Here is a 13,590-nt window from a genome sequence, read left to right on the forward strand (position 1 = left end):
GGGTAAGAGACACATAAGACATAGGGACTTGAGGGAAGGAGGGAGGGAGGTGGGTGGGTGAGGAGAGTAGCATAAAAATTAATTTTTTTAAAAAATATTTTATACTCTCTAACCAAATACTAGAAAATATTTTCTGAAAAAAGGTTTTCACTCAACCAAACAAGGGAAAATAAGTGATAAAATCACGCATTTTCCATGAACACATTTTGTAGAAAAATATTTTTCATGAAAAACATTTTACTTCGTACCAAACACGCCCTACATCGAAGAATTTTTCTAGCGAAAAGCTTAAGGTACATCTTCATTCACAACGCCAGAAGAAGAATGGACGGTGACGGCAAACCTAACGATTGTAAATGTTACGATAATGACTTCGCTTTTTTTATTTTTTCTTTATTAAAATATGCCTCTAGACCTTAGTTTGTCTTATGTGGTTAATTTAATTAAATCGAATATAAACAGACGATTTTTTACCTTACGATTTGAGTATTTACCAATCATGCTAACAAACACCTCAAACAATAACTAAGAATAGTCAGTCCCAGATAGCCAAGGTAAATGTTTCATAAATAAACAAAAATAATATAAGAAGCATCAGCGGCAAATGATGAATATAAAATATGGCAAAAATTTTGTACTATGTAAATATGAAATGATTTCCACGAGATAGGATGTTTATTAAGGAAGTGCTAATTGTGCTCTGTAGGATCACGTTAATCTAAATGCATTATATAGCCCGTAAATCGTAAAACGAGAACATACTTATTTTTCGTGAAGCAGAACCGAAAACGGATTGAACCGCGGTTGTAATTACTGGTCGGCGGTGATTGTCACGGTGTGTTGGAGCAACCCTCAATTCCACAGTCTAAACCCTTATTTGGATTGAGAGAGAGAAAGAGCGTGGAAAAATAATGCTTAGAGTCTACTTTTAGTATACACACTAAGTGTACTTATATAGGGAATATTAGGGTTAACTAATAACCTTATGGGCATTAGAGCACCCTTTATGGGTGGACCCAATATTTCCTACATCTCCCACTCACACATAATGGGAATGCTCTTCTAGCCTGAGAAACATATTCTCAACTCAACTCCACAATCATTCATACAGGGAAGTAGACCGTGCGACCAGCATACTGTGAGAGCTAAGTGCTATACATCTGTTAGGAGTATATAGCCTCTCGTCGAGCGCAAACCTGCAAGTAGATCATAAAGTATGCAGTACCCTAGATCATATAAATCACATTATATAGTCTCAAAATCTCATATATCATTATTTCTTGTATTCATAATCATAACTCATAAGTTATAATTGGTGCACCGGTGAATACAAATAAATGATATTTCATCAATGATCTTCCTCTTCTCACGATTCTCTTAACATTAGTATGACTGCTTTTCTAGATATGCTCCGCTAGACCGAATCTGTGTACATGGTCTTTTGGAAATACACTAAGATAGCTAACATCACACTAAGTCTCAAGTATATGATCGGAGTTCTAAGGGTACAAAATCTTGAGCTATCGTAAAAGCTCTGGGTCTCACACAACAATAAGCTGAGAATGGGCTTATGTTAACCCAATTGGTCGACATTAGCACACATGGTATGAAACATGTGTTATAGCATTTTCTCTCTTTTCCCAAGGAGCGTATGTCTTTATATCATAATGAATGTTGTACAGATGATATTTCGACACCATAAGTATTTAAATTTGAGTTCTTTGATCTATAATATCATTTTTAACTCGCATCTGGCTCACAAAGTAGACTAGGTGAACGTTTTTCACGCTAATTACCTTATGTCATTGTTTAAGCGACATTCTGATTTTAAGCGAATATCTCTCAAATTACCCGTATGATAATTTTGCTTAAAATCATGTCTCATCTCCTCACATCACTAAGATAAGGAGGCGGTTTCCTGTGTGAGAAGGCCAACCTCATGTCTACTCGACATACTTATAAAAAATGAACAAAGAATGTACATAACATTCAACAATAAAAATATGTATATATATAAATCAACTTTATTGATAATCAAAGAACATCAGTTTGAGAACACGGGGAAATAAATAACAAAATAAAGTATCTCGGAGTCTACGCAAGCCTTGAGACCTAGTGTGTCTCACAAATGCATCTCTAGACAAAGGCTTGGTCAATGGATCTGCTAACATATATTTTGTAGACACATACTTAACATTCACTACCTTGCGTCCAACCATGTATCTCGCATAGTTATACTCGATATCTATATGTTTGGTTTTACAATGAAACTTTGGGTCATTGGTGGAGGATATTGCAGCCTCACTGTCACAGTAGACTAATACTTGTTCAGTATTTTCAGCAATATCCAACAAGTGCTCCAAGAACTTTTTCAACCAAACAGCTTCTTGTGTTGCTGATGCGAGAGCCACATATTTGGCTTCCATCGTTGATAGTGATACACATGATTGTTTCTTACTACTCCATGATATGGCCCCATCACTGAGTAAGAAAACATATCCTGAGGTAGACTTCCTCTCGTCTAGATCTCCTCCATGGTTAGCATCACTGTATCCAACTAATCGCAAATCTTTGCCGCCTTGATAACAAAAGGCATAGTCAGCAATTCCCTTCAGATATCTCATGATCCTCTTTACTGCTTGCCAATGTGCTAAACCTGGGTCAGTTTGATATATACTTGCCAAGCCAACTGCTTGACAGATATCAGGTCTAGTGCACACCATAGCATACATTAGACTTCTGACTGCGCTCCTATAAGGAACTCGGCTCATTCTTTCTGTCTCTTTAGGAGTCTTAGGACACATCTGACTTCCCAAGGTATGGCCTTTACTAATAGGAGTTTCAACTGGGCTACTATTTTGCATATTAAATCGTTCAAGAACTTTTCTAATGTAATTCTCTTGTGAGAGATACAATAGGTTCTTTGGACGATCTCTTGAAATATTAACTCCGAGAATATATGCAGCTTCACCCATATCTTTCATCTCAAATTGGGATGATAACCATGACTTTATCTCGGTTATAAACTCCTTATCATTTCCAGCTATAAGTATGTCATCTATACACAATGTTAAAATCATAAGCTTGTTTCTTGATCTCTTTGTATAAACGCAATGGTCTTTATCCATCATGGTAAAACCATTGGATAAAAGAACATTTTGAAAGAGTATATACTACTACCTTGAAGATTGTTTGAGGCCATAAATAGACTTCAAAAGTCTACAAACCTTTTGTTCGTGGCCCTTTTCAATGAAACACTCAGGTTGTTCCATATAGATTTCTTCCTCTAGTTCTCCATTGAGAAAGACAGTCTTTACATCCATCTGATGTAATTCAAGATCCAGGCTTGCGACAATAGCTAGAACCAGGCGAGCCGAGGTAAATCGTACAACAGGCGAGAAAGTCTCTTCGTAGTCTATTCCTTTTTGCTGTGTTTACCCTTTCGCCACCAGTCGAGTCTTATATCTCTCAACTGTGCCATCAGCCTTGAGCTTAATTTTGAGAATCCATTTGCTCCCAATTGCTTTGCGTCCTTCAGGGAGGTCAACTAGTTCCCAAACTTTGTTGACTCTCATAGACTCTAATTCATCTTCCATTGCTTTTGTCCATTTATCCTTAGAAGGGCATGAGAGAGCCTCTTTTACATTTTTAGGCTCATTTTCTTCTTGTAGGAGCATCATAAATAGTTCTCCGCCTTCAACATCAAATCGTCGGCGGGGAACCTTTTTACGAGAACCAATTCTTACTTGTGATTCATCATTGTTCCCATTTGGATCAATGTTGCTCCCACTCGAATCAAGATCATTCATCCTGCTCCCACTTGGAACAAGATTTGTGACCATCTCTCTCCCACTTGGAACAAGATTTGTGACCATCTCTCTCCCACTTGGAACAAGATCCATTTGGTCACTTCCACTAAAAGTAAAAGGATTACTCTCATTCGCATCTGATGATGAAGGAGGTCTTTGATGAGAAACTAATTCATCATCTGCTAAAATTCTCCCACTCGAATTAAGTGATCCTTGTACTTCTTGATCCATTATCTCAAATAAGGTTAGGTCTTGACCTACCTCTCCCTTCTTAGGGAACTCATCCTCTAAGAATGTGACATCCCGTGATTCAAACTCAGTTACACTCCCACTGTCTTGCTGACCTATAAACACATAACCCTTTGAGGTTTCAGAGTATCTTATAAAGATACTTTTCTTTCCCCTCGGGCCCAATTTGCCATATTTGTGAGAGGAATCATGTGTATAGGCAGCACAACCCCAAGGTCTTAATACACTTAGGTCGGGTTGTCTTCCGGTCCATAACTCATATGGAGTGGCAGTAACTAATTTTGTAGGCACTCGGTTAAGTAGAAAGGTGGCAGTAAGCAATGCATCACCCCAGTAACTAATTGGGAGCTTAGCTTGTGCCATCATTGACACCATTTCTCGGAGCATTCTGTTTCTTCTCTCTGCAGCACCATTTTGTTGTGAAGTATTTGGGATAGTCAACTGATGAACTATTCCCTTTTCATCACATAAATTATTAAACTGAGTTGATAAGTGTTCACAACCACGATCAGTTCGAAGAGCTTTTATCTTGTTGTCTAATTGATTTTCCACTAAGCTCATATAACTTTTGAAGAAACTTATTGCTTCTGATTTGTGGGGAATCAAATAGACATAACTGAAAAGGGTAAAGTCATCAATAAATGTGATGAAATAACTTGCTCCATGCCTAGCCCTAACATTCATAGGCCCACAGATGTCCGAATGGACTAATTACAAAGGATATTCGACTCTACTTGCCTGACCAAAAGGTTTTCTTGCAGATTTTCCAGCTAGACAATTTTCACAAGTGGACAATTGCACATGTTCAGTGCTGGAAAGCAAACCTTGTTTTGCTAACCTTTGCATTCTTTGTTGGCCAATATGACCAAGTCTAGCATGACAAATGTTTACATCACTATCATATTTATGTGAAGAAACAAACATAGAAAAACTAGCATTATTATTAAATGAATCATAATCCAAATCAATAATAATTAAACCTCCGGTCACATGACCAAAACCAAATAAAGTTGAACCAAAAGTCAACTTGGCAGAAATGAAACTGAAATAACATTCCGACAAATTGTTGGTGCAAAGAGAATATCGTGTAGTATTTATTACCACCACGCAAGACTAACTTGCATGTACCGATCCCTTCAACAACAACTTTATTGTTGTTGCCTACATATATCCACTTTGCTCTACGTGGAACTCGCCGAAATTCAACAAAGGCACTGCGTTCCCAGACTATGTGGTCCGTTGCTCCTGAGTCTACAATCCACAAAGGATTAGATTCAGTTAGAAAAATAGAACTAGAAACACAAAGTTCACTAATTCGAGCATTGTGAAATACCTTTCTAGGAGGCTCAGAGCAATCTCTAGCATAGTGACCCTTCTTGTCACAATTATAGCATTTCACTTTAGCAACTTTCACACGTTTGGGACGTCTGTTCTTGCCTTTTCAGTCTTTGCTCTTTTAGCAGGCTGAACTTGAGGTGCCCCTCTCTTCTTTCCCCAGTTCCTTTTCTTTGAATCACTCTTGATTTTGGAGGTTGTTTGATCACGCCCAACTATGCCTTATAAAAAGGACAATGCGGACGTTGCAAATATAACCTGAGTATTGTGCCCAGAGTCGAATCCACAGAGAATTAACCTATCAATCACTATCTTTAGACCTACTAAACTCTTTAGAATCAATTTCCCAAACGTTGAGAATCACAGTTGATGGTGTTTTTAATAACTAAGATTAACAGTAACTAATAGCTACAAATTAAAGATGCTAAGCTGTAAACAATAATGAGAAAGTGCTAAGGTAATGATTTCCCCTATTGATGGAATTCCTTCTGTTTATGCTTCATACAAATTTACCAACACATCTCTATCAATCATGAACGCTCTTCTTACCGTAAATCTCTCCCGAGTAATCACAGTAATTTACTAGCTGCACTCTCCCGAGATACAATAGCTTGCTTTATTTAACACAATTCACTTTAGATTACACCCAAGGCTTCGTTATCCCTAATCCCGCCTTTAAACCCTCGGTTACCGATCCCTCATATACTTTGGGAGTGGTGTTGTTCAACAATTACCTAAATATGCACTCTCTTCTGAGTTATGCACACTAAATAGGCACAGCTAATTGAGGATCCTGTCAATTAACTACAACAAACACATAGTTGAACAATTAGAGATTGGAACTAGCAATTTGTATTCACATAAACTAGAAGTTCATCCCCCAGTAGGTTCCATCAAAACCTTAGACAAAGGATTTAGCTACTCATAACTATGGGTAAACCAACTAAAACAATATTTATCATAAAACTTGCAAGAAAATCAAAGAAAAGAAGAAAGATGTTTTGGGTGATCTCTCACAATTGTTTTCCTTGCTAAAATATTCTCCAATACAATTCTTGCCTCCTTCGGGCGAAGTCTAGTATTTAAAATAGGGTTTTGGGCTAAAAATCCCGTGTTTTGCACTTAAGTCCCTGAACTCTTCCGCCTCTGCCGCGATCGCGGTCAAATCGCGGCCACACACCTTCTCTGAATCTCAACTTATCCGCGACCATCTTCTACCGCGGTTCTGCCGCGGTCGCGGTGGAACCGCGGCAGTCCTTCTTCAGGCTTGGCTTGAGCTGCTTCGCTTGGTTCATTTGGCAAAATTTTACGATTGGCCTCTTTTTCTCCATATTTGATCCCAAAAGTACTCCATAGCCTTCTCTTGTCATATATCACCTGCAAAGCATGAAAAGCACTAATCAGAGCATTTTGGTATCACTTTTATCATCAAAACTATACAAGAAGGTGGTTCTTTTAGGGCCTAATTATAGTTAAATTCACCTATTATCAAATATTTATATATATTTAACAAATTTTTTAATACAACTATTATATTTAAGCAAAAATAATAGGGTTCGGCTAAATTCGCTACTAACAGGCTAATTCTGCCTTTGATTTTGAATCAATTTACTTGCACGTGCTCAAAAAGAGTATACACCAATGTCTCATATTACTAGTTGGATTAGCCCGAGCTGTGCCCGGGCCCAATCACGTAGCTAATTTCAAATGTTTTAGAAATTGCCTAAGATGATTTTCTAAATGAGTATGGTTTAGTAATTTTCAAATTCTTTGTTATTGTTCTTTGCAAATACCAAAGTGAGATATAAAAGTAATATTATTATAAATAAAGGTATTGTGACAATACCAATTGGAACAGTTTAGGTTGGAATCACTAATTACGTTTGCATCTATCCGAGGCAAACCAACAAAGAGCAAAGTACTGCAGAGCCAGAGTGGTCAGCAAAACCTAGTTATGGGTTCTCCATGTAATTACAAAAACACTTGTAACCATTTAATTTCAAGTATCACCGTATAAATTCCAAATAGTTTAGTTACTTTAACTATCTAACAACATTCTGTTAAGACAACAAAAATTGAAGTAAAATTAATATTTTCCAATCTTTTGGCATTTAAAGTGTAATCTAATATTGATATATACATCAAAATCTTCAATTTTGAATCGTAATTTCGTTTATGCTATTTTAATTAATTTTTGGTGCTATTTGTATTTCTAATATTTCTTAGAATCAAACGTAAAATAATAGGCATAAGATTTAATCATCTCTGGTAACTAATACTACTTAATGAGTTTGAAAATATAGACATTCACCATAAATACAATTCTATTTATAACACTCCCCCTTGAATGTCTATTCAACAGATAATGTGCCTCGTTAAAACCTTAACTAAAATAAAACCCAGTGGGAAAAAAATTCTAGAGAAGGAAAAAGAGTACACATATCTAAAAATACGCTTTGGTTGCCTCGTTAAAAACCTTGCAAGGAAAACCCAGTGGGACAAAACCTTGTAAGGGAAAAAGAGTGCAACGCGTATTAACTCCCCCTGATGAGAGCATCAATTCACATCCTTGAGCCTTCGCATCATAATGGTGCACTAGCTTCTGAACGTTGACGTCACCAGAGATTTGATGAATCATCCATATTAACTTCAATGAATATGTTGAACCTTGAAAATCCTCGCTATCACATTATCATGCTTATAGAGAATTAATAATTCATTCCACGTAAATTCTCAAATGTTTATCATCTCTCCCCCTCATGTTAGAAAAACTAACTTGCTTCCTCAACTTTGGGAACCCATATTTGTGCATTATGGTGTTAATCAAAATATGCATCGCACATCAATAATAATAAGATGAAATTATTTGGTTCCTGACCCTGAACCAGTTGTGAGGGGAAAATGTAATATACTTTCGTATATAACGTATATCAAACTGATAAACAAAACTTTGTTCTCATAAGCAATAGTTTAGCTATTAAGTGGAGACACTCAATAAATCATTTTGCTAAACCAACTGTGATGTAAACCAACTTATCAAGATGAACTTCTTGAATAGAAAATCTGGAAATTATGCTCGAAATTAAATTATTGAGCAAGTTACCTCGCAAAACACCATGTTGCATGCTAATAATAATTGCACATGTAACAATCTCGTAGATGCATCTTATGTGGTATACATGGCAGGTGAATGAGCCCATTTTTACCTTTGATATTTCCAGCATTCATGGGATTCAATCCCAATTTTAGTTGGTATATTAATTAATGAGAACAAACAACATAAGAGAATTTTCTTAAAGAACTTTCTAGTTCTTTAATATTTACCCATATGAATTATCTTTTATTTTTTGCACATCATACTTAAATTGATATGGCTAAACCAACAATGCCAGCTGAATAAATTATCAATATTGATAAACTTCAGATTTACACCATGGCGTATGCAATTATCAATAAACTCCAAGTTTATTATGATATGGGTTTTTATATCAACAAACTTCTACTTTATTGTGGCATTCTTTTGTTTGTGCAGTACAAACTGGAGAATAAAGCAAGTAGCTTTTCACATACATATTGCCCTGCTACAAGTTGTAGTAATAGAAGATATTAAATCTTTCCTTTATTTATAGTCTCAGTATGACCAACCGCTTTCGCGAATACTTTAGAAACTCAATAAGTTTCTTTGAGACTTACTACAACACAACGTCTTATTGATAATCAATTTTCTCCAAAATAGTATAATTGGCTCTTCTAGAGCTCTCAATTAATTTTGTACTACCATATATTCATCAACATCTATATGGTGAATATCTCTTTTAAAGAGAAAGTTATACCATTATGGTTATGGTCAAATTATATGCAAGATATGTTTCTTGCATTAATGTTATTCTTTAATAATCACCTTACCAAAATATCTTAGCGTGCAATAGGTACGTGATCAATGACCATTCATGCCATTATAATGATATTATTTTTTATTTCATCTCAAACCTCCTTCTAGATGTGAGTGTGGTATATTCACTACCACCAGCACGTTCACATTCTTTCAATAATGAATATGTATTCCTAGATCAGATGTTGTCACATTCACATCATGAATAGACCATAATCATCTATATGTGCTTAAGGATTATTTTGAGAATTCTTATTATTCTCATTATCACAATGATGACGATTATAATTTCGTCTATTGCCACGTCCACATCCATTGATACCTTCACGGTAAGAATTTTGTCTTCTTTCAGACTTATTACATATTGCTACCACATTCTCTTAAGGGAATGAGAATGAAGCAAATTCAATGGGACGAGTTTTCACTTCTTTGCCCACAATCATACATGAATTTGATTATGACAAGACATAGAAATTTTACCACTTCGGGTGGTTATAATTTCTTACAAACTCCATTAGAGTTATAATCAAACTTTGTTTTCTTTGCTTGTATATAAAATCAAATTATAGAATTTCAAGAATTTAAAAGAGAAAAATAAAGTAAAATACTTACCTTAAATCTAAAATTTAATCATGAAGGAAGTTTATGGAACAATTGACAATCATTATGATCAACCCCAAAACTTCTACTCAATTAGTTATAGTCTTGTGCTGATAACGTGTTATGAAACAATAAAATAAGAAGAAGAATATTGCAGAGAAAAGTAGGGAGAGAGAATTCTTATTGATTTTTGGGATGAATTACAATGGAATAGAACCCTCTATTTATAGGGAGAGGCTGACTTAGCCACCAAGCGATGAACCCTAGAATCTCTCTAAATATAGACATTCACCATAAATACAATTCTATTTATAACATATAGGTAGTTTTTCCGCACTTTTATATTTTCTTCGTAGCCTCCTACATAGAAAGTCGTAAGGTTAAAAATTGCTTTTCTTCCATTTTCATATATGTTTCAATCTTTATATTTTACATTTGTTGACATTTATTATTTTCTTTTTATGTATGGGCAAGAAGCCAAGGGATGTATTTGATTTCAGAAGCAATTTATGTTTACATCAAAATTTGCAAGTTTCCCATTAGTAACGATTCTAAAAAATTTAAAAAGCTTTGAAGAATTCTCGAAATTTTTTGTTGTGATGTTTCTCTCTAGCCAAAGTTCCGAGGAACACAAACCATTATCTAACACTGCAGTTAATGGTATTTCTCTTCAATCAATTGACTACTGTGTTAGATAGAGAATAAAATATAAAGTTGACAAACCCCATCTGCATGATCTATCAAAAGATTGCATATTGAGTAAAACTTATTATATTTAAAATTTGCTAAACGTTGAATATACTCAAATTTCAATTAAAAAAATAGAACAGTTAGATCCGATCTCACACTAATTAAGAAAAAAAAGAAGAAATTGAGTGGTGAGTGGTCCTAGGTACTTTTCTAAATAGTACTTACGTAATCCTTGAGTTTGTATTTGTTTCTATTTGTATTTGTTTTAAATTGTTGGTCTAATTTAGACATTCTAAATAAATTTTGTGATAATTTGTTATTAAACTTTTTGTAAGACCTAAAAATATAAAAGTTACGTGAATTATAAAGAATGTAAAGGTTAATCATTGCAGTTTTTTCTCACATTCTAATCATTGTCAAAATATCTTAGGCAAGTTATACATTTGATCGGTCGTCCAAAAAAAATATATTTGCCAGTCAAATACACAAGAAATAACTGATTATGTATAAATTCTCTTATATCTCAGTACAAAGAAAATATATATTTGGCGGCTAGTACTTTTTAGAGTAGCTATGAGTGTGTTTGGTATAACGGAAAATGTTTTTCGTGGAAAATATTTTCTTGGAAAACAAGTACTAATCTTATTCTTTTTTCGGTGTTTGGTACGCAAATTAAAGGAAAATGACTTCTCAAGAGTATTCATAAATAATTTAAATATAATAAACATGAAGCCATAAACTTTTAAACTAAAAACCTTCCGAACCCACAAATTTCATAAACTTTCGAACCGCTAAACTTTAAAAACCACGGAATTTCGAACCCGTAAACTTTATAATTTCTACACCCGTAAACTTCCAAACACATAAACCTCCGAACTCATAATTTTGGAACTTGTAAAATTTTAAGCCTTAACCGATAAATAATAAAATTAAAACTGAAAAATATATTTTTTTCGGGGCCCGGGGGGGGGGGTCTTAGGGCACGGGAGGTCGGGGTGGGGGTACGGGGGGTAAACGGTAAAAAANTAGAACTCTCTTACAATCATACTGTTCACCGGTGTAGGTTCATCAAATAAGAACTCCATTTCCCTCCTCCGGATCTCTTCATACATCTGTTCCTTCGTCCGCCCGGAGGGCTGCCCTGTCAATCTGAATCTCAGGGATGAAGCTTTTTGAGGCCTTGGCATGAAAGTCGTCCTCCGCCAATTCTGATTCGAACCTGGAGTCATCATATGTGGGCTGTTGGGATGTTCCCGCCGATCTCTTTTGCTTCTTACGAGCCATATTACCTGCAAAGAATTCAGAAGAACATAAAATGCATCCTAAGTAGTGCCAGTCGGATGGGTACTCAGACTTCGCCACCCGATGGCATCAACCTTATCCTCCCATTTATTTTCGCCTTTCAAACTATCACAACTAGCAGGGTGTTGAAAGTTGCAACCCCTACAATGGCTCTCACAACAGTACTAACTCACAATATTCGGCATACAACACCCCACACTGACCCCCTCAAGTGGTTTACGTCAATTACAGATACAATCATTCACCCAATACAACACCATCATTCACCCAATACAACACCATCACAACCTAATACAACACCATCATTAATCCCAAGTTAGGCACAAAACGCCTCAAAATAGTACAACAAGCCCCAAATTTTCGGCCAAGAGGGCCTTCCACCAAACTACATCACAAAAAATTATTTCTAGGCTTCCAAATCATCTAAACAACCCCCACAATTGAAGCACAATGAAGACCTACCCATTTAAGCATCACACAAGTCCACAAGAAGCAATTACAAAGAAAGAAAACATAAAAGAAAGCAAAAATTTTAAAAAAAAAATTAACACTATTCCTAACTAGGGTTTACTTAATCTACAACAAAACTAAATTACACTAAGTGAGACGAAGAAAGTAGAAAAGGGAGAAGAGAAACTTACTTGATGGAAGAAGGGAAGGGGTGGGTAGTGTTGGGATGGAGATTTGGAGAAGGTGATAGTGGAGGTTTTGAGTGGGGGGTGATTTGAGAAAGAAAAAAGAAGAGAGAAGATCGTGGGTTTCGGGGGGGGGGGGTGTTTGGCTGCAGATGGGAAATAAGGGTTGGGGTGGGAGAGGGTTTATGTTAATTAGAAAAAAGGGGGGGAATAATAAATAAATAAATAATTTCATACCTGGGCCCGTCTGGGCTGCCGCGGTTCTGCCGCGGTCGCGGTTGAACCGCGGTAGACAAGATTCAGAGATGGGTTCCCACCGCGGTTTGACCGCGGTCTGGGCCCTATTCTGATTCTGCATTTTTTTTTGTATAATGTGTTACACTTACAACAATTTCGTGGGTTGCCTCCCACGCAGGGCCTGATTTAACGTCGCGGCACGACTCAGATGAGCGCAATTAAGGCTCGCTCGACCTCTGTGGTTCAATCAGATCTAACTCAGACACTTCCTTTGGCCCGCTCATGCCCACATACAGTTTCAATCGCTGACCATTGACTCTAAATGTACGAGAGTCATTCTCGGTGGCAATTTCAACAGCTCCTGAAGGGAAAACTTCAACTACTCGAAATGGTCCAGACCATCGTGACTTAAGTTTACCTGGGAACAGACGTCTTGAGTTGTATAGCAATACCATGTCCCCGGGTTTGAAATTTCTCTCAACAATGTTCTGGTCGTGCAGCCTCTTCATTCTCCCTTCCAAATCTTTCACTGCCCCAACATATAGGCAAGAACTTTACCAACACGCCCATACTGTGCGACAACCGATCATGAGAAATCGTAGAAATCTAAGCATAGACTCAAAGCTCTCGGGAATACTGTTACTGAGCTGAAATGACAAGATATCCTTCCGCAAGGTAACGCAATAGCCCAATCACCTGTGCAGGTAGAAACATCCCCCACCACATCGGTAGTACCATTACAATTCTTCAATTCTTGATTTATACAAGCGTTCGCGTCGCATAGATCGAATAGGAAGGAAATAAAGGCATAAGTCTCAAAGGAATCAAAACGCACGATGAG

This window comes from Nicotiana attenuata, unplaced genomic scaffold, assembly GCF_001879085.1.
Source record: "Nicotiana attenuata strain UT unplaced genomic scaffold, NIATTr2, whole genome shotgun sequence".
NCBI lineage: Eukaryota > Viridiplantae > Streptophyta > Magnoliopsida > Solanales > Solanaceae > Nicotiana > Nicotiana attenuata.